This window comes from Heterodontus francisci, chromosome 1 (assembly GCF_036365525.1).
Source record: "Heterodontus francisci isolate sHetFra1 chromosome 1, sHetFra1.hap1, whole genome shotgun sequence".
NCBI lineage: Eukaryota > Metazoa > Chordata > Chondrichthyes > Heterodontiformes > Heterodontidae > Heterodontus > Heterodontus francisci.
The window spans coordinates 246,498,569-246,524,631 of record NC_090371.1 but is presented as its reverse complement, the minus strand read 5'-3'; the positions used below and the strand labels follow the sequence as shown (position 1 = coordinate 246,524,631).

Sequence of the window (26,063 nt, the reverse complement as noted above, 5' to 3'; positions counted from 1 at the left end):
ATCTGTGGTTTTAAGCTTGTATTTTCTCTACAGCAAAAGAAGAAGCTTCTGGACTTTGACACGTGCCGACCCAAGTGGGGGGTCCCTCTCTCTCTCTCTCTCCATTCCAGCTTACAAGCTTTGAATTCTGCTTGTTAACTGACTACCTTTGCACACACTGGCTACAATCAGAAACCCCATTGGAGGAAATCATCCCCATTGAACCAGTCATCTACTTCTTCAAACTAAAAGCCTCAGGACCACTGAATTCAGCTAGAAGCCAGCTGAATCACCAATCTCCATAGGCTGCATACCCTTTTTTTAATGGGCTCTAACTCAACCAATCTACCTTTCCCCAATCTCTAACCTATTTGTGTGTGTAAACCTCCAGAGTATGTGTGTGAGTGAAAGTTGGCACATTGTTTATTATTTTATTAGTTCAGTTTAGGTATAATAAAGTTAATCTCTTTCTTTGTTAACTCAAGAAAATCTGTCCGATTGTTTTTTGTTATGATCACAGCAAGTACATAATCAAACACCTATTGAATTGACCAGTACCTCCACTTTAAGAAAGAATTAAAGCTGTTGTGTCCAAACAGGGAGAGGGAAAAAAGGTAAGCCCTTTGACCCCTTCTCACCTGACTGTGATAGGCTCAGTTGGCTTCCCATAGCTTCAATTCGGGTTGACGTCATCGCCGTGAAGCCGCCTCTGTAAAAATCATGGCAACATGTCAGGCAACCAGCACACCATCCTCTGCCACGAATTTGCTAGCACGTCCACCTCCAAAGCAGCCTCCATGGGGTCTGGGAAAATCCTGCCCATTATCTTCTTTTCATAGGCGAATAGACATAGCAGAACAGATAGGGGAGAACCAGTGGATGTGGTGTATTTGGATTTTTAGAAGGCTTTTGATAAGGTCCCACATGAGAGGTTAGTGTGCAAAATTAAAGCACATGGGATTGGGGGTAATATACTGGTATGGACTGAGAATTTGTTGGCAGACAGGAAACAGAGAGTAGGAATAAACTGGTCTTTTTCCAGGTGGCAGGCAGTGACTAGTGGGGTACCGCAGGGATCAGTGCTTGGGCCCCAGCTATTCACAATACTCACAATAATGACTTGGGAGAGGGAACTAAATGTAACATTTCCAAGTTTGCGGACGACACAAAGCTGGGGAGAATGTGAGCTGTGAGGAGGATGCAAAGAGTTTCCAATGTGATTTTTACAAGTTGGATGAGTGGGCAAATGCATGGCAGATGCAGTATAATGTGGATAAATGTGAGGTTATCCACTTTGGTTGTAAAAACAGAAAGGCAGATTATTATCTGAATGGTGATAGATTGGGAAAAGGGGAGGTGCAACAAGACCTGGATGTGCTTGTACACCAGTCGCTGAAAGCAAGCATTCAGGTGCAGCAAGCAGTTAGGAAGGCAAATGGTATGTTGGCCTTCATTGCAAGAGGATTTGAGTACAGAAGGAAGGATGCCTTACTGCAGTTATACAGGGTCTTGGTGAGACCACATCTGGAATATTGTGTGCAGTTTTGATCTCCTTATCTGAGGAAAGATGGTCTTGCCATGGACGGAGTGCAAAGAAGATTTACAAGGCTGGTTCCTGGGATGGCAGGATTGATGTATGAGGAAAGATTGGATCGACTAGGCCTATATTCACTAGAGTTTAGAAGAATGAGAGGGGGGCTCATGGAATCCTATAAAATTCTGACAAGTCTCGACGCAAGGAGGATGTTCCCGATGGCTGGGGAGTCCAGAACCACAGGTCACAGTCTCAGGATACGAGGTATGCCATTTAGAACTGAGATGAGGAGAAATTTCTTCACTCAGAGGGTGGCGAATCTGTTGAATTCTCTACTGCAGAGGGCAGTGGAGGCCAAGTCATTAAATATATTCAAGAAGGAGATAGATATATTTCTCAATGCCAAAGGGATCAAGGGATATGGGGAGAAAGCGGGAACAGGGTACTGAATTAGACAATCAGCCATGATCTGTTTTGAATGGCAGAGCAGACTTGAAGGGCCGAATGGCCTACTCCTGCTCCTATTTTCTATGTTTCTATTTAAGTAATAGTTCCATCCTGGATTTTTTTTTGTGAAATACTTTGCAGCTTCCTGTGTTGCTCATCCTTTTCAGCTTTGTCGTCTACCATCTTCATTAGCTTTGGAGCAACTGAAAATTTAACCACTGTGTTTAGTTTAGTTTAGTTTAGTTTAGAGATACAGCACTGAAACAGGCCCTTCGGCCCACCGAGTCTGTGCCGACCATCAACCACCCATTTATACTAATCCTGCACTAATTCCATATTCCTACCACATCCCCACCTGTCCCCTATATTTCCCTACCACCTACCTACACGAGGGGCAATTTATAATGGCCAATTTACCTATCAACCTGCAAGTCTTTGGCATGTGGGAGGAAACCGGAGCACCCGGAGGAAACCCACGCAGACACAGGGCGAACTTGCAAACTCCACACAGGCAGTACCCAGAATTGAACCCGGGTCGCTGGAGCTGTGAGGCTGCGGTGCTAACCACTGCGTTTGTGTCACCTAACTCCAGATCATTTATAAAAATATTAAATAAAATGGTCCGAAAACAGACGCTGTAGGACCCCATTGTCAAGATTCTCCCAGGCTGATAATAATTCCTGAATTCCCAGACCACTGCCCCTTGGTTCTATCCATCAAAGATAGTTTTGAATGAACAACAAAACACTAGGGATAGAAAAGTAATACTGCAACAATGTTCCGATATGTAGTATTTCTATTTCAATCGAAGAGGCTGCTGATAATGTCCTTGGGGCTTTATTATTTCTGAATTTCACAGCTGACTCTTTTGCAAAATAAAATCAGGTAAAACAATTCCATTATGTGTACATAATATTCAAAATCATGAACGCAAGTTGCAGCTACAATGCAATGTCTATGCAATGAAAAGGAGCCCAGCACTATCGCCATTACTACAACTGGCACTGCAATGGAAGCGAATGGTCAGTAAAGATGATGGGCCTAATATGGCTGCATTCCCATTGGTGGTAACCAGAAGCAATTTTAGCAGTGGCAACGCGATCTTATGACTGTTTCTGAAACACATTAGGGTAGAGTTCTGCTTTGGGCGCAGTTAATAATCTGGGTGCAAATTACACTTAAAATTGTGCTGATTTTCTAAAATGAACTTCTGGGTTCAAGTTTCACTCAAAATCATTTGTCTAATCACAAACGTAAAAGTTGCAATAAACCAGTGCAATCAGGCAACATAATAGAACATAATTGCTTTATTTTATTGTATTAAAATATTCCTTAATATTTTTTATTAACATGACTGAAAACACATTTATCACAAAAAATAAACAATTTTAATAAGAGTGTCTAGCCCAATACCTGCGAGTAACCTGATATTAAACACTGAAAATAAAATTAAAAGAACAATACTGAACCATTTACTAATTTCATTGATGTACACTAGTCAGTTTCTGAATAAATTAAATTTATTTTAATATTTAAAAACTTTTTTAAAATCCTTGTTAGTGCCTTAGCACCTAAAAAAGAACACCTTACTTAAGAAAGGATATAACTGCATTAGAAGCAGTTCGGAAAAGGTTCACTCGACTGATTGCTGGGATGAGAGGATTATCTTATGAGGAAAGGTTGGACAGGTTGGACCTGTATTCGTTGGAGTTTAGAAGGATGAGAGGTGATCTTACTTAAATATATAAGATCTTGAGGAAACTTGACAGGGTGGATGTTGAGAGGATGCTTCCCCTTATGACAGAGACCAGAACCAGGGGACACAGTTTAAAAAATAAGGGGTCTCCCATTTAAGACGGAGATGAGGAGAAATGTTTTTCTCTCAAAGGGTTATTTGGCTGTGGAATTCTCTTCCACAAAGAGCAGTGGAGGCAGGTTCTTGGAATATTTTTAAGGCTGAGTTAGATTTATTCTTGATTGACAAGGGAGTCAAGTGTTATGGGGGTAGAGAGGAAAGTAGAGTTGAGGCCATGATCAGGTCAGCTATGATCTTATCAAATGGCAGAGCAGACTTGAGGGGCCGAATGGCCTACTCCTGCTCCTAATTCTTATGTTTGTATGTACGTATGTATGTTCATATGTTAATTTTAAGAGCCTTCTTAAATGGTCGCCAACAGGAGCAATCGACGGAAACTTGTGATGCTTATTATTTTGATCTGGGGCGTGAACGGTTTTGTGGCTTCCTGAACACTGTTTTTTTAAACCAGCATTAAAGATCACGGAAGCTTAATTTCAGCTCAATGTAATTTGCACTTAAAATTCCTTGATCATTTATGCTAGTTTGTCCAATTTCCAGTTAATTGCACTGGCGAACCAGATCAAATTAATGGAAACATTAGGCATGTATTGATAGGTTCTAAGGCCTCGGAGGAAAGGGATGAACTAAGGCCAGCTTTCTGCTTTTCCCATTTTCATGTCTTTGATAGCAAAAGCAGGTAATGGCCCAAAGGAAGCTATTTGGAATCCTGGCATGTGAGTATGTTTTTTTTTATTTATAATCTTGAGAGAGATTTAATAGTACTCCCCTTACTGTGTGAGTTTACAAATATTTTTGCAGCGATCGTCATCTTTATACACAGCTCTGTCTCAGGTCAGGTGCCTTGTTTTTTAAATTACCAGCTAGCTTTACGTGTTGCATTCTCCTTTATTGCAGGAACGAATGGGAGATTGTCATTAAGCACTTACACTAGACAGATGTCAATAGCAAGATGTACAGCTCCCTTAAAATCGGCGGTCCGAAAGTGGAGTCTTGTCTCTGAACTAATGCCCTGTTCACACTAGGATGAGTAAGCCAGTGTGCTCCCATTGATTCTCAGATGCTGCAAAAACTACCCTTTTCCCTGGGCTTCCAAACAGAGTGAATTAACAAATCTTGATTGTTCAAGCTTCAGTTTGACCTGATACCTAATCGCCAGATCCTTTGAAGTAATTCTAACACTGTGTCAAACAACAACCATTTACAATTCTAAAACATTCCTCGTTTGCAGAAAGATTCCGTAACAGGATGGAGAAGGGAAAAGTAGATGCAGAGCTTAGAGGAAAAGAAAAATGAGAGAATAGTTAAGGGAGCCAAAGACACGGCGAAGGAGTGGGGTAACTTTGGAAGCAAGAGTAAAGGTGGCAAGGTGAAGGCATTGTGTGAGAGCTCCAATGAACAAAGACAGTGATTGAAGTAGCAAACACCAATGGTGAAGTGGAGGTAATAGGAAATAAGAAGTAAGCAGGTGTCAGAGGAGTGGAGGGGATATACTGCAGGGTGGGGCCTGGACATGGAGTAATTTTAAAGACAATTTCTGGGGCCAGGGAAAGCTAGTGGAACTTGAGAAGCACAAGGGTGATAGAAGTATATGATATAGTTCAGATGAAGACCCAGGTCACAGCATTCTAAATGAGTTATAATAGTCCACTCTTGCAACATGAACATAATGGAAGGTACAAATAAGTACATTCTCATAGTTGTTATGTTACTGGACAAGTAATCTGTAGGCTAGGACTGATAATCCAACGATATTAATATCCCACCATGCCAGTTTGAAAATGTGAATTCATTTTCTTTTACATCTGGAAATAAAAAGCCACAACCTTAAAAAAAAGAAAGGTTTGCATTTATATAGCACCTTTCATGCCCACCAAACATCTCAAAGCACTTTACAGATAATGAAGTACTTTTGAAGCAAAAGCAAAATACTGCGGATGCCAGAGATCTAAAATAAAAACAGAAAATGTTGGAAATACTCAGCCGATCCGGCAGCATCTGGTGAGAGCAAAACAGAGTTAACATTTCAGGTCAGTGACCTTTCATCAGAACTGGCAAAGGTTAGAAATAGGTTTTGAGCACCTGAAAGAGTGGAGGGAAGAAGACGAACAAAAGGGAAGGTCTGTGATAGAGTGGAGGGCAGGAGAGATTAAATGACAAAAGATTTCATGGTACAAAGACAAGTAGAGAAACAAAAGATGTGTCTGGATGTGGTGTAAATGGCAGGACAGCAGCTATCTGAACACAAAGTAAAGGTATTAAGAAGGAAACAGGACGGTCTGAGGGCTCTCCGCTTCTTCCTTGAACAGAGACCCTAACCAGTCCCCATCCACCACCACCACCCTCCACCTGGCTGAACTTGTTCTCACATTGAACAACTTTTCCTTCAACTCAATTCACTTCCTCCAAATAAAGTTGTTGCTATGGGTACCCACCTGGGTCTTAGCTATGCCTGCCATTTGTGGGATATGTGGAACATTAGTTTAGAGGTACAGCACTGAAACAGGCCCTTCGGCCCACCGAGTCTGTGCCGACCATCAACCACCCATTTATACTAATCCTACACTAATTCCATATTCCTACCACATCCCCACCTGTCCCTATATTCCCCTACCATCTACCTATACTAGGGGCAATTTATAATGGCCAATTAACCTATCAACCTGCAAGTCTTTTGGCATGTGGGAGGAAACCGGAGCACCCGGAGGAAACCCACGCAGACACAGGGAGAACTTGCAAACTCCACACAGGCAGTACCCAGAATTGAACCCGGGTTGCTGGAGCTGTGAGGCTGCGGTGCTAACCACTGCGCCACTGTGCCGCCCCTTTCTTTGCTCTCGTCCTACTCAGGCCCCTTCCTTCACCTCTTCATCTGGCACAGTGGCGCAGTGGTTAGCACCGCAGCCTCACAGCTCCAGTGACCCGAGTTCAATTCTGGGTACTGCCTGTGTGGAGTTTGCAAGTTCTCCCTGTGTCTGCGTGGGTTTCCTCCAGGTGCTCCGGTTTCCTCCCACATGTCAAAGACTTGCAGGTTGATAGGTAAATTGGCCATTAGCAATTGCCCCTAGTATAGGTAGGGGAATATAGGGACAGGTGGAGATGTGGTAGGAATATGGGATTAGTGTCGGATTAGTATAAATGGGTGGTTGATGGTCGGCACAGACTAGGTGGGCCGAAGGGCCTGTTTCAGTGCTGTATCTCTAAAAACTCAAAAAAAAACATTGATAATTGTATCGGTGTCGCTTCCTGCTTCCGCCCTGAACTGGAAAATTTCATTGAAATTGTTTCCAATTTCCATCCTTCTCTCATCTTCACAGGGTCCATCTCCAACTCTTCCCTTCCCTTCCTTGATTTCTCTGTCTCCATTTCTGGGGATAGGCTAGCAACCAATATTCACTATAAGCCCATGGACTCCCACAGCTACCTAGACTACACTTTCTCACACCCCACTTCCTGCAAGGACTCTTTTCCATTCTCCCAGTTGCTCTGTCTCAGTCGCATCTGTTCGGACACTGCAACCTTCCATACTGGTGCTTCCGATTTGACTTCCTCTTCCCTCAACTGAGGATTGTTTGCGGAGGGTGGAAGCTGGGAGACAGAGTCAAGTATGGATCTAAAAAAACATGAATGAGGGTTTAAGCATCAGATGGGCTAAGGCAGCAGATGAAATGGGCAATATTACAGAAGTGGAAATAGAAAGTCTTTTTGATGGAAAAGATTTGGAGTCAGAAGTTCAGGGTCAAATAGGACGCCGCAGCTGCAAACAGTCTTGTTCAGCCTCTGGCAGTGGTTAAGGAGGGGAATGAAATCGGTGGCTAAGGAACAAAATTTGTAAAAGGGACCGAAGTCAACTATTTAAGTGTAATCACTGTAGGTCAACACAATTTGCACATACCAAAGTCCCACAAAGAGCAATGCGATAGGAGCCCAGATAATGTTTTTAATGATAGTGATTGAGGGATAAGTGTTGGTCAGGACATCAGGACTACTCGCCTGCTCTTCTTCGAATAATGTCAATGGGACCATTTACATCTACCTGTAGGATCAGCAACACTCCCGGATTACCCAGGAGTTTCTCAATGTGGTATGAATCTTCTGGCCATTTCTGCTAGGATTTCCATCTTTAAATTTCTCACTGCAGCAGCACTCTTTCCCATTCTGTGACTTTACCAGCTTATGTCAGACAGAAACCTCCGGTCAGTGACATCGCCTCCCTGCAGGAGAAATAGCTGGAGCTCTGGAGCGAGGAGAGAATGAGACAGAGTAGTATAAGGTGTGGGGCTGGGCTTGAAGAATGTGAACAGGAACTAGGGAACAGCGGGAAGAAGAGTGAGTGACCATGAAATGGGGAATGGGGGCTTAAGGAGAGAGTGACAATCGACTGGGGTTCAGACAATGGAGGATGAGGGCTTGGGAAGAGAGGGAGAGAGTCTAGACTATGGAGGATGGGGGCTTAAGGCAAGAGAGGGACACTCTGGAATAGGGTTGAGTGTTATAGATGCTCGGTGGGAGAGAGGGATATGGCTTCTCGGTGGGAAAGATGGATACTAGGATAAAGAGTTTGTAAGATTAAGGCTCAGAAGTGGTGAGCGAGGGAGACTGGAGACTGAGAGTCAGAGGAATTGGGGCTTATGTGGGAGGAAGCTTGGGGAATAGGGTGAAAGTTGACATAGGACACAGCTTTTCCTGCAAAGCAGGAGCAACAGCAGTAAGTGATAAGTGAGAGTGGTGCTGAGAGAGTAAGGGGTGTTTGGAATGGGTTTTACTATGGTAAATAATGAAAGGTTGATTCCACAGGTGAAAAAATGGAGAACAAGGATACAGAATCCAAGAGATAAGGAAGGTTTTTTCACTGCAGTCTTTTGATCATGGGATGCTTCACCATGTGGCTATTGAGACAGAGAGCAGAACATCATTTGAAAGTACATGGTATAAGTATTTGAAAAGGAAGGATTTAAAAGATCTGGGGTGGGGTGTGGGGAATGAGGTTACAGGAGACAGCACCAGCTCGAATAGCCTGTGCTATAATTTCTATAATCCTATGAAACCGTTGCTTTATTGAGTCTGTGACAAGGAAGTAGTTTAGAAATGTTGGTGCTGAGCTGAGTTTAAAATGATATGACCATGAGAAGTGCCCTAAACATAAAGCCCACTGCCCTTTATGTGATCTCTTGGTTTAAGTCAGGTTCGCCTGGACCACCTGGTTTTAACATGTGAAGTCCAGGTACAGATCAGAGTTATCATTTTCACACAGACCCTGAGTCCAAAATAGTTTCCAAGGAGATATGGGGAGAGATCAGGCTTATTGAATGTGACATTGACTGGGGAGACCACAACTTGTGCAGTGCAGGAGGATCCCGACTGTAGTTACAAGGTTAATATCAGCAGGTTATAGGATCACTGGTATCTGCAGGTAGTGTATCAGGATGTTACATATAGATTATCAGTGAGTTGTTGCATTACTGTTGGCTATGTGAGGAATCTGAGTGTTACCAGTATTACTAATAGTTATCGGTGCAATTTCAGTGAGTCACTTTAGTTATTAATTCCTCCCACCTCTGGTTTCCCCCTGTGAATCCTTCCTTCTCCCTTATTTTCCTTTCTTCTGCTCATGAATGGCTTCCTTGTTCTCAAAAATTCACTCACAACATTGGCTGGCACAAAACCACAAGGAAAGATATTCAACTGAGGGAACTCAAACTTTATAAGGTAAACGCAATAATATTTGCTGATGTCACATAATCAGGTGTCATGTGATCTGTGTCGTGTGGTCTGAATATCATGCGATCAACCATCCAGGAATGGCTCCAACCAGAGCTGGTAATCTAACCAAGAAGGCAGATCAAGCCTTAGTTTAAGTTCTTGTCCGAAAGGCGGCATCACCAACAGAAGTGCTAACGTGAATTATGTGCACAAGTCTAGAGTGGTGCTTGAACCCACAACCTTCTAACTCAGTGACAAGCAGCCGATCACTGAGCCAAAGCTGCCATTTTTAATGTAAACGGAGGTCATTCCATCCATCACTCCTGTGCCGCTGCTCGATCTTCATCTCAAATTATCTACTCTAGTCCCCTTTCCTACCCTTTCCCTCAAATACTTTAGATTCTTCTTTTTCAATTAGTTTCAGCCGCAACAACTACTTGTAGTAAAGCAATCCAGTGTGGAAAAAATATCCCAACTTCCCTGTTCATTCTTCTAATGATAATCCTCAGTCTATACCCACTTCTTACTGATTTGAAAGCCAGTAGAAATGATCAACTGTTATTTATTCTTTCAAAACATATCCTAAATTTGAAAGCCACTACCAGATTCCTCCCTTAATTATGTTCAAATAAAAGAGCATGCCTCCAAACCTTTCTGCATCAGTTCTCATTCCTGGCTTTTGAGAAGTTCCCACATTGCAGACTGGTCAGAAAAGTAAGAACTTATGGGATCTAAGAGCAAGTGGTAAATTGGATCCAAAGCTGTCTCAGTGGCAGGAAGCAAAGGATAATGGTCAACGGGTGTTTTTGTGACTGGAGGTTGTTTCCAGTGGGGTTCAGCAGGGCTCAATATTAGATCCCTAGCTTTTCACGGTATATGTCAATGATTTGAACATACATGTAGGGGACATGATTCAGAAGTTTGCAGATGATGCAAAAATTGGCCGTGTGGTTGATAATGAGGAAGAAAGCTGCAGGACTGATGGACTGATCAGTTGGGTGGAAAAATGGAATTCCATGTGGATAAGTGTGAGGTAATGCATTTGGGGAGGGCAAACAAGGCAAGCGAATACACAATAAATGATGGGATACTGAGAAGTGTAGAGATACAGAGGGACCTTGGAATATATGTCCACAGATCCGTGAAGGTAGCAGGACAGGTATATATGTTGGTTAAGAAGGCATAGAGGATACCTTTCTTTACTGACCAAGGCATAGAAAATAAGACTCAGGAGGTTATGCTAGAAAAGAACTAAATTCCAGAGGTGAAGTGCAAATGACTGCCCTTGACATCAGGACAGCATTTGACCAAGTGTGGCATCAAGGATTTGTGTGGCATCAAAATTGAAGTCAATGGGAATCAGGGGGAAAGGTTTGGAGTCATACCTAGCACAAAGGAAGATGGTTGTGGTTGTTGGAGGCCAATTATTTCAGCCCCAGGACATCCTTGCAGGAAGTCCTTAGGGTAATGTTCCAGACCCAACCATCTTCAGCTGCTTCATCAATGATCTTCCCTCCATCATAAGGTCAGACAGGATATTTGCTGATGATTGCACAGCGTTTAGTTCCATTCTCAACTGCTCACTCAGATTGTTACGACCAGGTGAGGCAAGGGTCTAGAGCTCCCCTCTCAGTCTTTCCCTGGTTTGGCCGTAACAGGGTTTAATTTTTAAAACACCCCTTCCCCTCAGTGAATCCTTGCTCGCTTCTCTCTAATTGTAATGGCAAAGAAATCAACCAGACAGGTTTTCTCAGATTTAAAGAAGAAAGGTGTAGGTTTATTAACCTTAAAACTCTAATTCAGTTAAAACTACTAAACATACACGATGCGACCATGCTAGCATACATACGTGATAAACACGCATGCAAATAGAGACAGAGGTGGAGAAAGAATTAAAGGTGGGGGAGGTTTAAAGTAGTCAATGGAATTTAGTTACTGGTTTTGGATTGGATGTAAAGTCTTTGATTGAAGTTAAGCCTTGCAGATCTCATTGGGGCCCAGTGCACACTTTCAAACTTGTTTTGCTGGTCTTTTGACTCATCCCATTGTGCTGCACAATTCAAAAAACTCCAAGTTGGCCAGCAGGTTAGTCATGTGACTAGCTCCTTATTTGGAACAACCTGCCCGATGAGGTTTGTGGATTTTCCCCCAAGCTTGGCAGACACTCTCAGTGTGGCGGGGTGGGGGTTGGGGGGTGGAATGCTGGCCTTTTATACATTCAATGTCTCTTGATCAAAATCCATCTGGTTAATTGAACCAGGGAGCAGTTTCATTGTCTCTCTTATTCAACTGTCCTTTAGAATGCAAATGTACAGCCATGTTTTTAGCCACTGCTGTGGTCTCCTTATACAAGTTATTTCAAATCCAATAACAGTTCAAAGTGTTTCATATGGCAAAATTAATATGTCCCATAAATTAATAGTGTGGTTTTTGTCACACTATGTTTCTGTCAATCTATTGAATCTTTTCATTTGCTCTACAATGGGATACTGGAACAATATGCAATACTCTAACCATGGCCTAACCAAAGTCTTGGACAAATTCAATACCACAGCCTTGCTTTTATGCTAATTGTCATCTGTCTATTCTACGTCTCTTCTGGTTTTCATTTCCAGTGACTTCCATTGGCTGAATCGTTATCACCAGTTTTACACTATCACTCAAAGTCAAAATTAGCCCAATGCCTCTTTGTTAAAAACCCAGAATTACATGTGCCTTTTTCTGGCCTTTTCTTCCCGAACTACCACTTTTAAAGGTGTATGGCCTGAAACACAAATTTTTTTTGGTGCTAAAGTAATATAGTTCCAGTTCATGGGACAAGAGGTTGGGGCACTAGTCAGGATCACCAGACTTACACACATACTTAAATACAGGGTAAATTCTGATAGCATTGGCTCCTGGTTGAAGATGTGCCTGCCACTGAAGTGGTACATATATATAAATGATAGAATAATCAGGGCAAAACCTTCTGCCACTTTTATTTGGCTTTCACCTAAATTAAGTTCAGCTTGTTACGGCCAGGTGGTAAGGATTGTGGGTGGTTCCCACTGTTCACCTCACACTGACTGCCATTGTGTTTTGTTTAAAATGATGAGTTAGGCTCTGAGTGTTTTACTTGCCGAAAAAACAGAGAGTGACAGGTTTTCTTGTAGGTTTTAAAACAGAAGATTAACTATTTATTGAATATTCATTGCAGCAATGCACCAAGGCTCCTTAGACAGCACCTTCCAAACCCATGACCTCTACCAACTAGAAGGACAAGGGCAGCAAATACATGGGAACACCACCACCTGCAAGTTCCCCTCCAAGTCACACACCATCCTGACTTGAAACTATATCGCCATTCCTTCACTGTCACTGGGTCAAAATCCTGGAACTCCCTTCCTAACAGCACTGTGGGCATACCTACCCCAAATGGACTGCAACGGTTCAAGAAGGCAGCTCACCACCACCTTCTCAAGGGCAATTAGGGATGGGCAATAAATGCTGGCCTGGCCAGTGACGCCCACATCCCATGAATGAATTTTTTTTTAAATGGTCACAACCACACCCACGCACGCATTCACTCACACACAGATACACACACAGATACACACACACACACACAAGAAAAGATAGATAGAAAGGTAAAGGGTAAGTGGTTTGAATTGAGGTAGGTGTCCGTGGTTTATCATAAATCTGTTGAATCTTCTAAGTAGAACTGTCTTTTTAAAGTTGCAGGACTGGGTTGTTTGTAGTTATGACTTGAGTTCTTGTAGATTTCTGGTGGTTAAGATTTCAGATTGGAGATGGTGGATCACTTTCAGTTCCCCGTTGCATCAAGTTGAAGTGTAGAATTAACAGTAGGGCTCCTTTATTGCCTGCTCAGCTTCTTTCCACATCCACTGGCTGGACTGCTTCTGTGATCTTTCTCCTCCCTCTCCAGAGAGCTACCTTTTAAGGTAAAAATCTCTTACATTAGGTTCTGTTAGGAGACACATGGCCCCCTCCCTGTTGTGACCACACAATGGCCCAGGATGTGGCTACTTAACACCTTTTTGGTTTTGGAAGAACCCATTTATATCAGGAATGTCTCTTGATGGATTCAGGATGGGTGTAATTGACACTTCATAGCCTTTTATCCTTAACAGACAGTGAGACAGTTTGAATATACAGGCCAAGTCAGCCCAACCTTCAGTGACCATTTTGCAGCACATTGTCCACCATTTTAAAGGAAAAGTCAATTTTTTGTAACTCTTCAACTCTACCGTATTTTCATCGCTGCACTTCTTGTGAGCATGACAAACTTGCATAAAAGAAGTGTAATTTGCCTGCTGATTGTCAAACTAGTATTTGATTGAGTTTCCAGGCTTTGAATATCCACAAACATGAGCTTCACCTGAAAAAAAATAAAGAAAATCTGTTCTCAGCTGAACTGCTGGAAAAGGATTCTACAAACTGCCTTTCAGCAGTTTCAGGCAGGGAAATGTTTCTCTTCTGACGGAGAAGAGCCCTCACCATGGAGTTCACTGTGGCCACTCTCATATATGATGAAGGCAGAACAGGAGCAGGAGGAAGAGGAAACAAGACAGCCTTGCAGCATAAGGCAACAACAAAAGTGAAGACCAACCAGAATGTATTCTTCCAACAGATCTTTTCCCAAAATACTCAGAAGACATTTTCTATTAGTTTTGCCAAGCAGTCCCACAAGGCCTGAAGTCCAGCAATCAAAGCATCCACATTAGATGCAATGACTGGTCTGCAGACATGTCTATCAATGGGTAAGGTTCACATGCCACCTGTAGTATAGGGGTTTGAAAGAGTTAATGTCTGGGACAGTGTGTGTAACAACTCCCACTATGATGTAAGAGATCACATGTAAGCGACTTAAGGAGAAGAGGCAGCATGCATCAGAGGAGTCAGTCATACTTCTGTAAAGTTGTACATATTTCGTGAGTATGCAATAAACTAGTTATTGTTAAAACTTACTAAAGATGCAGAAATCTGTCCTAGCTAGATAACCAAACATACAACACCACCAACCCCTCTAGGTTGCATTGGGTCGAATCCTTCTCAAATGATGGCACTGAGGATGGCATTGGACTCCACCATGACAGGTTCTCATTTCAGGTTCTCCAAGATGTTCTTCAGAGTCTCTATGTTGAGGATGATGATCATCATGCATTTTTATTTACAGAGCAGGACCACATAGATTTGAGTCTGCAGGCTCGGGAGCTGGAGGCTACCTTCTACAGGGTGCCCACTCCCCATTATCCGACGGTAATTTCACTTCTGACTTCTGCGGCATTGTAAAAGGTAATGAATGAAGGAGTGACACACATAAAAAAGGACAGAAAGACTAACTAGTCTATAATTCCTGATTTGTGCCTTTGCCTTTCATGAATGGGGTTCAATATTTATCCAGCCTCCAGTCTTTTGGCACGATTCCAGTTTCCAAAGATCTATGGAAAATTATGGTCAATGTTTTTAACTTCTTGTGTCATTTTGGCATTTCTTTGCAACTAGGAGAAAATTAAGCCCTTTCTAATCCGGATATCCTATGGCAACAGATGCTGTGATTAAAATTCCTGAGTTTTGTCACACTTACATGACACTTCTAGCAGGCTCTGTGAAGTAATCTACTAAAAGAGGAAATGTAGCTAAGGATTCTGCCAACATCTGCTTTGGACTTAGCAAAATATATTAATCTCAAAGACTGTAGGATAGATTATCCAACATCTTCTATGTAGCAAGGTACCTCTAATGCTATTAACATGGTTCAGAAAATCATGGGCAGCAGGCCTTGAAAAGTTACACTTGCCATAGTTGCACTTGGAATCCCCTCCCTCCCCCAATTTACATGTACACAAGCTCATCAGTTCCATGAGTTTCTGTGGTCTATATGTAAACAATTTCCCAACATAAGAGGAATCTGAAAGTGATTTCAGCTGTAATGGGTCATGTAAATCAGCTTAACACCGGAATATATAATCTTTAGTTTAGAGATACAGCACTGAAACAGGCCCTTCGGCCCACCGAGTCTGTGCCGACCATCAACCACCCATTTATACTAATCCTACACTAGTTCCATATTCCTACCACATCCCCACCTGTCCCCATATTTCCCTACCACCTACCTATACTAGGGGCAATTTAGAATGGCCAATTTACCTATCAACCTGCAAGTCTTTGGCATGTGGGAGGAAACCGGAGCACCCGGAGGAAACCCACGCAGACACAGGGAGAACTTGCAAACTCCACACAGGCAGTACCCAGAATTGAACCCGGGTCGCTGGAGCTGTGAGGCTGCGGTGCTAACCACTGCGCCACTGTGCCACCCCACCACTGCGCCACTTTATACTGATTATTCTGGATTTTTGTTTAATTGCAAATCCACTGCTGATCTACAACAAATCCAGAATGAATGCTGTAGTTTAGACAGGGCATAGATCTCCATCTTGATTTTAACAATGGGCTTCTAATATTTGTTTTTCCTGCACTTAGGCCATGGGGCCATCAATAATATTAACTCTTACTGCTCTATCAGTGATGGCTGTCATCTGCATGTTCAAATATCCAGTTACTCAGAGGGGTCACCAAAACAACAACTCAAAGGAACAGTTACATGTCCGCCCTACCTCCATTTCTCTTATTCCTTTTCCCAGTGTTTGCTCTGCCTTCATGATTGATGTTCTTCTGTAAGAGTCATAGGATCCTACAGCTGACTCAAGCTGCATGAAAAGGAAACTGGCGCCAAAGTGCTTTCGTTAGACATCAGACAAACAAACACACAGAAAACAGACAGCCAAAGAGTAAGTGAGGCCCTGTGTCTAGAGACAGCACTTCCTGCTGCAACTTCCATCAGATACCAGCCTTTGGTGTAATCTTTTAAATGGGACAGAAGTAGGAGTTATGATTACCTCTGCCACTGAATGCTTCTTCTGTGGAGTGAGGAAGTCTTTATAACTGGACTAACTAGAAAAGCAACTAGTCTTATTGGACAATATGTATCTTCACATCTACTTCTCTTTTACCCTGCTACTTCCCTTATTGAAGTTATTTTTGCTGCTTCCCTTCCCCAGCCTAGTCGGCTTCACTGCACAATATCTTTGGCGCTAGCACTGCTACTCACCAATACCACACAAATTAATGCTGGTAATTTTAGAAATGCTCAAATTAGAACATTTCTTTGTCATAGACTCATTTACAGCATAGAAGGAGGCCACTCTGCCCATTGAGTTCATGTCAACTCTCCATGGAGCTATCCAGTCAGTCCCACTCCCCCACTTGATCCCGGTAGACCTGCAATTTTATTTCCTTCAAGTGCTCATCCAATTCCAATTTGAAATCATTGATTATCTCCGCTTCCACCACACTCGTGGGCAACAAGTTACAGATCATTACTACTCGCGACATAAAAAAAGTGCTTTCTCATATTCCCCCTGCATCTCTTGTCCAATACCTTCAATCTGTGTCCCCTGGTCCTTATACCATCAGTTAATGGGAACAGCTTTTCCTTGTCTAACTTATCTAAGCCTGTCATAATCTTGTAACTCACTGTTCTCTGTCCTTAAGCCAATTTTTTTATCAAATTGGACACTGACCTTCCTATTCTATGAGCCTCAATTTTGTTAACCAGCCTTTTATGTGGTACTTCATCAAATGTTTTCTTAAAATCCATATAGACAACATCCATTGCATTCCCTTCATCAACCTTCTCTGTTACTTCAACAAAAAATTCAATTAGATTAATCAAGCATGCTTTGCCTTTTACAAATCTGTGCTGGCTATCCTTAATTAACTTGAACTTCTCCAAGCACCTGTTGATTCTTTTCACTGATTATTGTTTCAAAAACCTGACCTACCACTGATGTTAAACTAACTGGTCTGTAGTTGATAGGACTGTCCTTACACCCTTTCTTGAATAAGGGTGTCACATTTGCCACTCTCCAATCTTCTGGCACCTCCCCCTCATCTAGGGAAGATTGGAAGATTTTAGCAAGCCCTTTCGCTATCTCCACCCCCACTTCCTTTAGCAACCTGGGATGCAAGACATCTGGACCGGGTGACTTATCTATCTTAAACATAGTCAGCTTTTCCAATACCATTTCCCTCTCAATTTTTATCTTGTCCATTGCCTCTACTCTCTCCACTTCTACCAATATTTTGTCAGATTCCTGTTTCTTAATAAACACTGATACAATGTACTCGTGAAGTATTCTAGCCTTTCCCTGTGTCTCTAAGCATATATTACCTTTTTTGTCCCGAATAGGCCTCACTCCACCCCTTATTACTCACATACTATTTACATGCCAGCAGAAGATTTTTGGGCTTCCTTTTATATTGATTACCATTCTATTCTCACATTCTCTCTTTTCCAGCCTTATTTTCCTCTTCACCTCCCATCTCAATTTATTGTATTTGGCCCAACTTAAACCAGCTTAATATAGAAAATGTCTTTGTCTAACATCTCCTGCTATTTATTTCCATATTGTTCTAGATGGCATTGTGCTACATTATGTGTTATGCGGGATAGGAAAAGATATGTTATGAGGTGACAATGAATGTTTTTCTATTAGATGGTGTGGTCAAATAACTTGTGTCATTTCAGAGATTATGCTCTATCATGGAGAGATATGGTGAGCAGCTAGTACCTATAGAATAATGGGTAGATAAAAAGGGGATAGAAGGCAGTAACACAATGGAAGTTTTGTACTGAAGCCTTGCACTTGGGGGAATGTGTTAACTCCATTGCAGAGAATTACCTTTGTGCTCTGCAGCCACTCTATTGTAAGCTAATGCACAATAAGAGTTGCCCCGCACATGCAGACTGCCCATAACATTTTGGCCACAGCACATGAATGATGTAGCAACATCACAATGAGCACTATCCAGTTCATGAGACATAAGGGAATCCAAAGGGATGAATAAATCTGCATTCAAACTGCACAATGTAATTTGGGTCCCTAAAGGTTTTCAATCTGTAGTTGCAGAAAAAAGTGCAGCATATTCAAAAGAATTAATATTGTCTCCAGCTATGGATGGGAGAGTGGCTTTTGAGGTAATAAAGGGAGATAGGCAGCACTCTAGCAGAAAGGATTATACCAGGGTTATGCCCACTAGTGTCCTCAAATACAATCCCCACCAAAGATTACAGAGTCTTCACACAACCAACTGAAATCTCCTGCCACTTTGAGGTGGGTTATGCCAGATTCCCGCTGGAGTTAGGACAGGATTCCAGCTGAGTTCCCAAGGAAATTGGAGGCACTTAAGTCTGCAAAATACTGAAATAATAATCATGCAGTGTATAGAATGTGACATAGCAGAGAGCACTTGTAAGGTCTGTCATGGAAATGAAAGCAAAAACTCGCTAACGCTACTACTTAAAGCAGTGACAAAATACTTGAGGGTATATTTTCTTCTGCACATAATTGATAGAAAAAAATATTTTACTTACCCATCATTGTAAACCAGCACAGTTTAGAAAAATATCCTGAACTTTACAATCAGAAGAAATTGCATACCCCACAAAGGTAGAAGGAACAGATGTTATGGGCTGAAATTATTTCCAGATGGCAAGACCATTTTTGGGTCACAAACCCAATCGCCGCAGCTGCAGGACCGCCGTACAACCTTCTGGGAGATGTCCAATTAAGAGGGCATCTCCAGGATCACCACCCAATCAGGGACAGCTGATGGGCTAAGGAAGTGGGGCTGCGATTCAGTGTGCGCGATTGTAAGGGCAGCCAGCAGTCTTTACTGCATCTGCAGTGAGGGTGCTGCTGAGGTGAATGGGACAAGAGAGCACAGGACAAAATGGAGGCACAAAACACCTGAAGGAAACAGCAGCCATTTCTTCACCACCAGCACTATCTGTGACACCAATCTCCAGGAGATAATTATGAGATTGCAAGCCACTGCCTGCGGGTGCAGAAGCTTGCTGATTGCAAATTTAATGTGCAGATTGCATATTATTGTTATGGTGCTCCGACTTCCTGTTGTGCACTTGCCTCCTGTGAGTTGACGAGACAGATACTGCAGGGGTCCCATGTGCCACTGGTAAAATTCTATTTCCCTTGGTGGCACAGTGGCGCAGTGGTTAGCACCGCAGCCTCACAGCTCCAGCAACCTGGGTTTGATTCTGGGTACTGCCTGTGCAGAGTTTGCAAGTTCTCCCTGTGACCTCGTGGGTTTCTGCTGGGTGCTCCGGTTTCCTCCCACAGCCAAAGACTTGCAGGTTGATAGGTAAACTGGCCATTGTAAATTGCCCCTAGTGTAGGTAGGTGGTAGGAGAATGGTGGGGACGTGGTAGGGAATATGGGATTAATGTAGGATTAGTATAAATGGGTGGTTGTTGGTCAGCACAGACTCAGTGGGCTGAAGGGCCTGTTTCAGTGCTGTATCTCTATGACTATGCCTGCTAATTGCTTCACTATCAACCTTGATTGGCTTCCCAATCATGCCAGGAAGGTTATGCCAGTGCACGGAAGCTGCATCTGGTAAAGGTGGGAGGAGGCAGGTATACATCAGCATTCCTGTCCAATGACATTTTTTCTAATCTTCCTTGCATGTCCCTCCCCAACCACCTCCAAACCTATCTCCAAAGACCATGTAGTGGTGTGCTGTGTTTTCTTAAGTCTTCATGAAGTGATAACTGCAGGCTTTACATTTGGATTCAACACAAACACTATTGTCTTACTTATCTACACTGCATGATCTCTGGTCCAGGTCTTTTCCTCGCTGGTGGGTGTGTGCTCTTTATAAGCCATGTGTTCAGTGCGTCTCTCAAAATTATGTCTCCTCCTTATAGATGTGTGATGATGTCAGCAGTTACATCAGTTACAGGTGCATTTCTTAAAGGTGAAGTTGCCACTACACTACATTACAGATAAGATTATCCCCTAAAAAATGTAAATGTGTCAGAATGAATTCTTGGGAAGATGATTCATTTGATCCCATTCTCACTTATATGCTTCCGGCATGAAACATAGGACAGTTATCAGGAGCAAGGACCTTGGTCAAATTTCACCTTTTCTGGCCAGAGGCACTGTTAATTCTGCATAGTGCAGGACTTCCTCATTTCTGTGGCTTGTTATTTATATATGGCACCAATATGTGACTTGATTTTGAAAAAAATGCACTTAACATTATGTAACCTCAGCAATGTGTTTCGTTAAATTGTACATCATTTCCAGTTGTTAACTATCAAGGTAAAAAAATCACAAGTTGAAATGCCAGAGGAAGTTAGGAGGGCACTTCTAATAAAATATGTAAATAAATAGCAAGAAACATGGGAATAGGCAAGTTTTAATACTTCGCCCCATAACATAGTCAAATGAAATAGAAAATGGAGGAAAACCATAACTTTGGACTGCTAAGTAATACATTTATGGGCACATAGTACAGAGTACAGTCATCATAGCACACTTTCTTGCAAGATATTTTGGCATGTTTACCGACACAATGGGGTTACTGTCAACACAATGACAGTATCCTGGCCAGTATTTATCCCTCTGTCATGCAGGCCCCCACCTGCCAAGAATGAGGCATATTAATTTTGTCATATGAACATTGATTTTAAACTGTTGCTGGGAAGAAGAGAAGGCCTGTAACAAGGGCTGCCAGACACTTAGCTGAAAAACATTTGCATACTAACAGACAGTGCTTGTGGAGACAAAGGACCATTCCCTGACACATTCAACCTACAATGGATTTTGATCACTAGACATTGAAGATGTAAGGGAGAGCATTCCAGAGACTGCTAAGATGATACAATCCACAAAAGCCAGGACTGGTTAAACCAGCTGGTCACAAGACTAACTGGCTGGTACAGGCTTTTTTGAACTAGCCACAGAGTTTTTGAACTCAAAGACTGTTTGCTCCTGGAGTGAGAAGACCTCTCTTGTCTGCTCCCATCTCTTTCTCACAAGCCTCTGGACCCACTGAGGACACATGAACTTCAAGAGAGAAAAGTCTCCTACATCGAACAAGTTTTGAGAAGAATACTGGGCCCCCACGAAAAGCAAGACCTATCTACAGCAAGGACTTTACAGCGAACTCGAAGAACAGTAACCAAAACCATCTTCAGATATTGCCTGAAACTTTTCCACTTTATTTCCTCTGCTCTTTTCTGTCTCTATCTGCATGTGTGTATCGCGTATGCATGTTATTGTGGGTGTGTCACGTATCTGTAGGCGTTAACCAAATTAGAGTTTGAGTTTAATAAAGTTCAACCTTTTTTCTTTAAACCTAAGAAAACTTGTTTGGCTCGTTTCTTTGCCTAATAATTGGAAGTCAGTGAACAAGGATTCACTAAGAGGGAGCTAAAAAAACGGTTTGTTTAAAATTAAACCCTGTTACGGTAAGACCAGGTGAAGGCTGAGAGGGAACCCCTAGACCCCTTTCTCACCCGGTCGTAACACCTCAATCAATCAGACTAAAACAGATGATCTGGTCATTAGCACATTGCTGCTTGTAGGACCTTGCTGTGTGTAAATTGGTTGTCGCATTTCCTATAGTACAACAGTAACTACAGTTCAGAAATATTTCATTGGATGTGAAGCACTTTGGGGCATCCGAAGGTTGTGAAAGGAGTTATACAAATGCAAGCTGTTCCTTTTTTAAATCATTGCTTCACAATTGCATCATTGCATAGATTTATTATTTTAATCTCCGTTTTATTTTTAAATTCAATTTGAGAAAGTTCAAAAACGCCTGCTGCTGCAACGGATAACATATCAGCATGGTAGTGAAGTTTTTGAAACTGGCCTTCCCAAAAACCCTTAATGAGATGGCAATACTCCTTTACAAGGGATGTAATATAATGGTTTTTTTATTTATTCCTTTATGCATTTATTAATTAAAGCCTTCAGTCTGTTTCAGGGTGGACTGTCTGGGGTCGAGAATTTGGGATACGTTTTCAAAGACGGCATGCTGGGAAAAGAGTTTTCCAAAAATATAGTTATTAAATTTAATTAAGGGGAAATTATTGCCCTTGTACAGTTGTTGGAATAGCTTTTTGCCACAGTCATTCATATCTTAAAACCGTCATAGCACATGAAATCGGCATTGTGTAACTTGTGCATGATATTATTGTGACTAAATGATAGTGAGCTCTACTTGTCTCTGTCATTTCCCAAAACAGCAATAATCCTCGTTTAAATATAAACCAGCACAAGACAAAGGACTGGGTGGCACAGTGGATTACCAGTGTCCTTTCACCTCAGCGAGCTGGATTCAAGCCTAATGCAAACTGATGGGATGGAAATCCCATCTCTTGATTACAGAGTTGAGATTGGAGCACTGCATGAAATGAACATGACTGTTGCTAACCAAGCTGATGGTGCACTTGGGCCCAAAACACAAAACTCCTCCAAACTGGCAATCTCACTTAGAGTGGCTACAAAAATGGCTGGCATGGAGAAAAATCATATTCGTACAATGAAAATGTTTCTCTTCAGCAAATTAAAGCACTTTGGATGCTCTATTCTATGCCTGCCATTTGATCTGTCTAACTAGTGCTCACAATGAATCACCAAAATGTAAAAGTCTTTCCTTCCTTCACTTTGACAAGCACAAAAAGTCACCAAAAAGTCAGAAGATTATCAAGCTGTTGAACTTGATAAAACTGGTTCCTCTGAAACAACTTTTTAAGTGACAAACATTTTACTGAAAAGTCACAATTCATCTGAATATTGCTCAGATAAGTTGGATCTGAATTGGTAAGTGACAGAGATGAAGATTTTGAAAACCCATTGGACAATGGACCTCTGTGTAAATGCAGAAACATGCGTGACCAAAACCTCCTCCCCTGACCCCTCCAAAGTTTACAATGTTGCCAAAATATCCCATTATTTGCATGGTTATTGAGAACAAAAGATAGAGGAAGGTCTGGAGGAAGTTCCTACTGCTGGAGCAAGATTGTCGAAATCCCCCAACCCCACCACCCCCTCCCCTGACAAAATATCTGCTAGCTATCCCAATGACCCCTTTTCTAAGGAGGCCATCTTAAAATAGAGAAACAAAAATCTGCTCAGATCTTTGGGAGCAGTGGGGGCGGCGGTGCCCAGCCACCATCCTGGCCTGCGGACACTAGTAGGCCAGAGATACAACAACAACGTGTATAATAAAAGCAAAATACTGCAGATGCTGTAAATCTGAAATCAAAACAAAAAAGTGCTGGAAATACTCAGCAGGTCTGGCAGTATCTGTGGAGAGAGAAGCAGAGTTAATGTTTCAGGTCAGAATCCTAACAATGTACATTTATATAGCACCTTTAACATTGTAAAATGTCCCAAGGCACTTCACGGGCATTATCAAACAAAATTTGAGACTGAGCCACATAAGGAGATATTAGGGTAGGTGACCAAAAGTTTGGTTAAAGACGTAGGTTGTAAGGAGTGTCTTTAAGGAGGAGAGAGCAGAGGGGAGGAGAGGGTAAGGGAGAGGAACCAGAGCTTAGGGTCTAGGTAATTAAAGGTATGGCACCAAACTGGAGCGATGAAAATCGCAGAAGCATAAGAGGCCAGAATTTGAGGAATGCAGAAATCTCGGCGGATTGCAGGGATGGAGGTGATGAGAGAGTTAGGGAGGGATATGGCCATGGAGAGATTTGAAAACAAGGGTGAGCGTTTTAAAATTAAGGCATTGTCAGACTGGAAGCCAATTGAGGTCCGCAAGCACACAAGTGATGGTGAATGGGACTTGGTGCAGGCGAGGATATGGGCAGCAGATTAAATGTAAGAAACTTAGAACACAGGGCAGGAAAATCATTTTCACACTGAAAGTTGTGAGGCTGCAGAATTCACTTCCAGTGTTAGTGCTTGAAGCAGAAACTATCAACCCAATTTTAACTCTGGGCGAGTTTTCGGTGAACAAGCAGCAGTGCGAGTTTAAAAATTAGCTGCTTCTCCAGAAAATTTACCGGGCCTCAATTAATTTCCACCTGTTGACAAGGAGCAACAAAAAAAAACCACACACACAGCTGGAGACCATTTATTTACAGTACTTCAATGGCAATATTAATTGTTGGGCCATGGCATGGGGCCAAGTTTATGGCAAGGCAGGCCTAAGCTTTCGTTGTGAGACCCAGAACAATGCACCTGCTCCTCCACGCCCTACAAGAAAGTAAAAAAAGGAAGCAAAAAGAATTACCTTTTTTGACCTTTTATGGTCCACTTCACTGCTGGATTGATATATATGGCACTTTATCAAATGCTGTTTGAAAGTCTATATATGCAACAAGTCGTGGGAGTCAGTTGCCAGTGATCGCCAGAGCTGGCGGGCAACCATAAAGGCGGCGCTAAAGCGTGGCGAGTCGAAGAGACTTAGCAGTTGGCAGGAAAAAAGACAGAAGCGCAAGGAGAGAGCCAACTGTGTAACAGCCCCGACAACCAATTTTATCTGCAGCATCTGTGGAAGAGTCTCACTCTAGAATTGGCCTTTATAGCCACTCCAGGCGCTGCTCCACAAACCACTGACCACCTCCAGGCGCTTACCCATTGTCTCTTGAGACAAGGAGGCCTAAGATAAGATATGCAACATCAACCACACTACTCTCAAGCACCTTCTCCACTACTTCATCAAAGAACTCAATCAAGTTAGTCAAACGTGATTTATTTTGAACAAATCTGTGCTGGCTTTCAATTATTAATCCACATTTTTCCAAGTGGCAGTTAATTTTGTCCCTGATTAATGCCTCTAAAGGATTCCCCAATAGGCTGATTGACCTGTAATTGTCAGATTTGTTGCTCTACCCTTTTCTGAACAGGGGTGCAACATTTGCAATTCTCCTGTCCTCTAGCTCGACTCCCATATCAAAGGAGGATTGAAAGATTGTGACCAGAGCTTCTGCAATTTCCACTCTCACTTCCCTAGGATGCATCCCATCTGGACAAGGTGACTTTTCTACTTTGCTCATTGCCAACGTTTTAAGTATGTCTTTTTATCCCATGCAATTACTCTGCTAGCTCCCCTTTCACTGTGACAACATCCTATCCTTTAGTAAAGTCAGATGCAAAATATTCATTTAGCACCTCAGCCTTGCTCTCTGCCTCTATAAGAAGATATCCTTTTAGATCCCTAATCAACCCCACCCTTCCTTTAACTATCCTTTTATTACTTATATGTTTATAAAAGAAATTTGTGTTCCCTTTTATGTTCCTGGCTAATCTATTCTAATACACTCTCTTTGCCCTTTTCCTTTCACAATTCTCCCCTGTGTTTTGTGCATTCGCCTTTGTTCGCTGCTGAACTTTGAAGCTGCTATTTATCATAACTTTCCTTTCATTTTCATCTCTCTATCTTTACTCATCCAGGGAGCTCTAGCTTTGAAAAAAAAAGAAAAATTAAGTCTGGAGGGGGAAGGCCTGTGAACGGCCTTTCCAACTTGCTGCCAATTGAGGCCCTTAACTGGGCAATTAATGTCCAATTAAGGGCCTCATCCTACTGTTCTCATAATTATCCCTGTGGTAGGCAGCCCTGTCGGTGCACAGGAAGCACGGCACGAAAAGCTGTGCATGCTGCTTCCCAGCTTTGTTGAAGGGTGGAGTGGTGACCCTTGTTAAAAGGCACTCAGTGCCTGAACAAGGACCAGCTTTATGAATG

The 26,063-nt window shown here is 42.3% G+C and overlaps 1 long non-coding RNA gene across 1 annotated transcript in view; it reads left to right on the top strand.

Annotated features, from left to right (window-relative positions):
* The first annotated feature begins 4,250 nt into the window (after nt 1-4,250).
* LOC137358231 (uncharacterized) overlaps nt 4,251-26,063 on the top strand; it is a 148,010-nt gene continuing 126,197 nt past the window's right edge. The window contains exon 1 of the long non-coding RNA XR_010971204.1: nt 4,251-4,492. This is a non-coding gene — a long non-coding RNA (uncharacterized lncRNA). The remainder of the gene's footprint in view (nt 4,493-26,063) is intronic.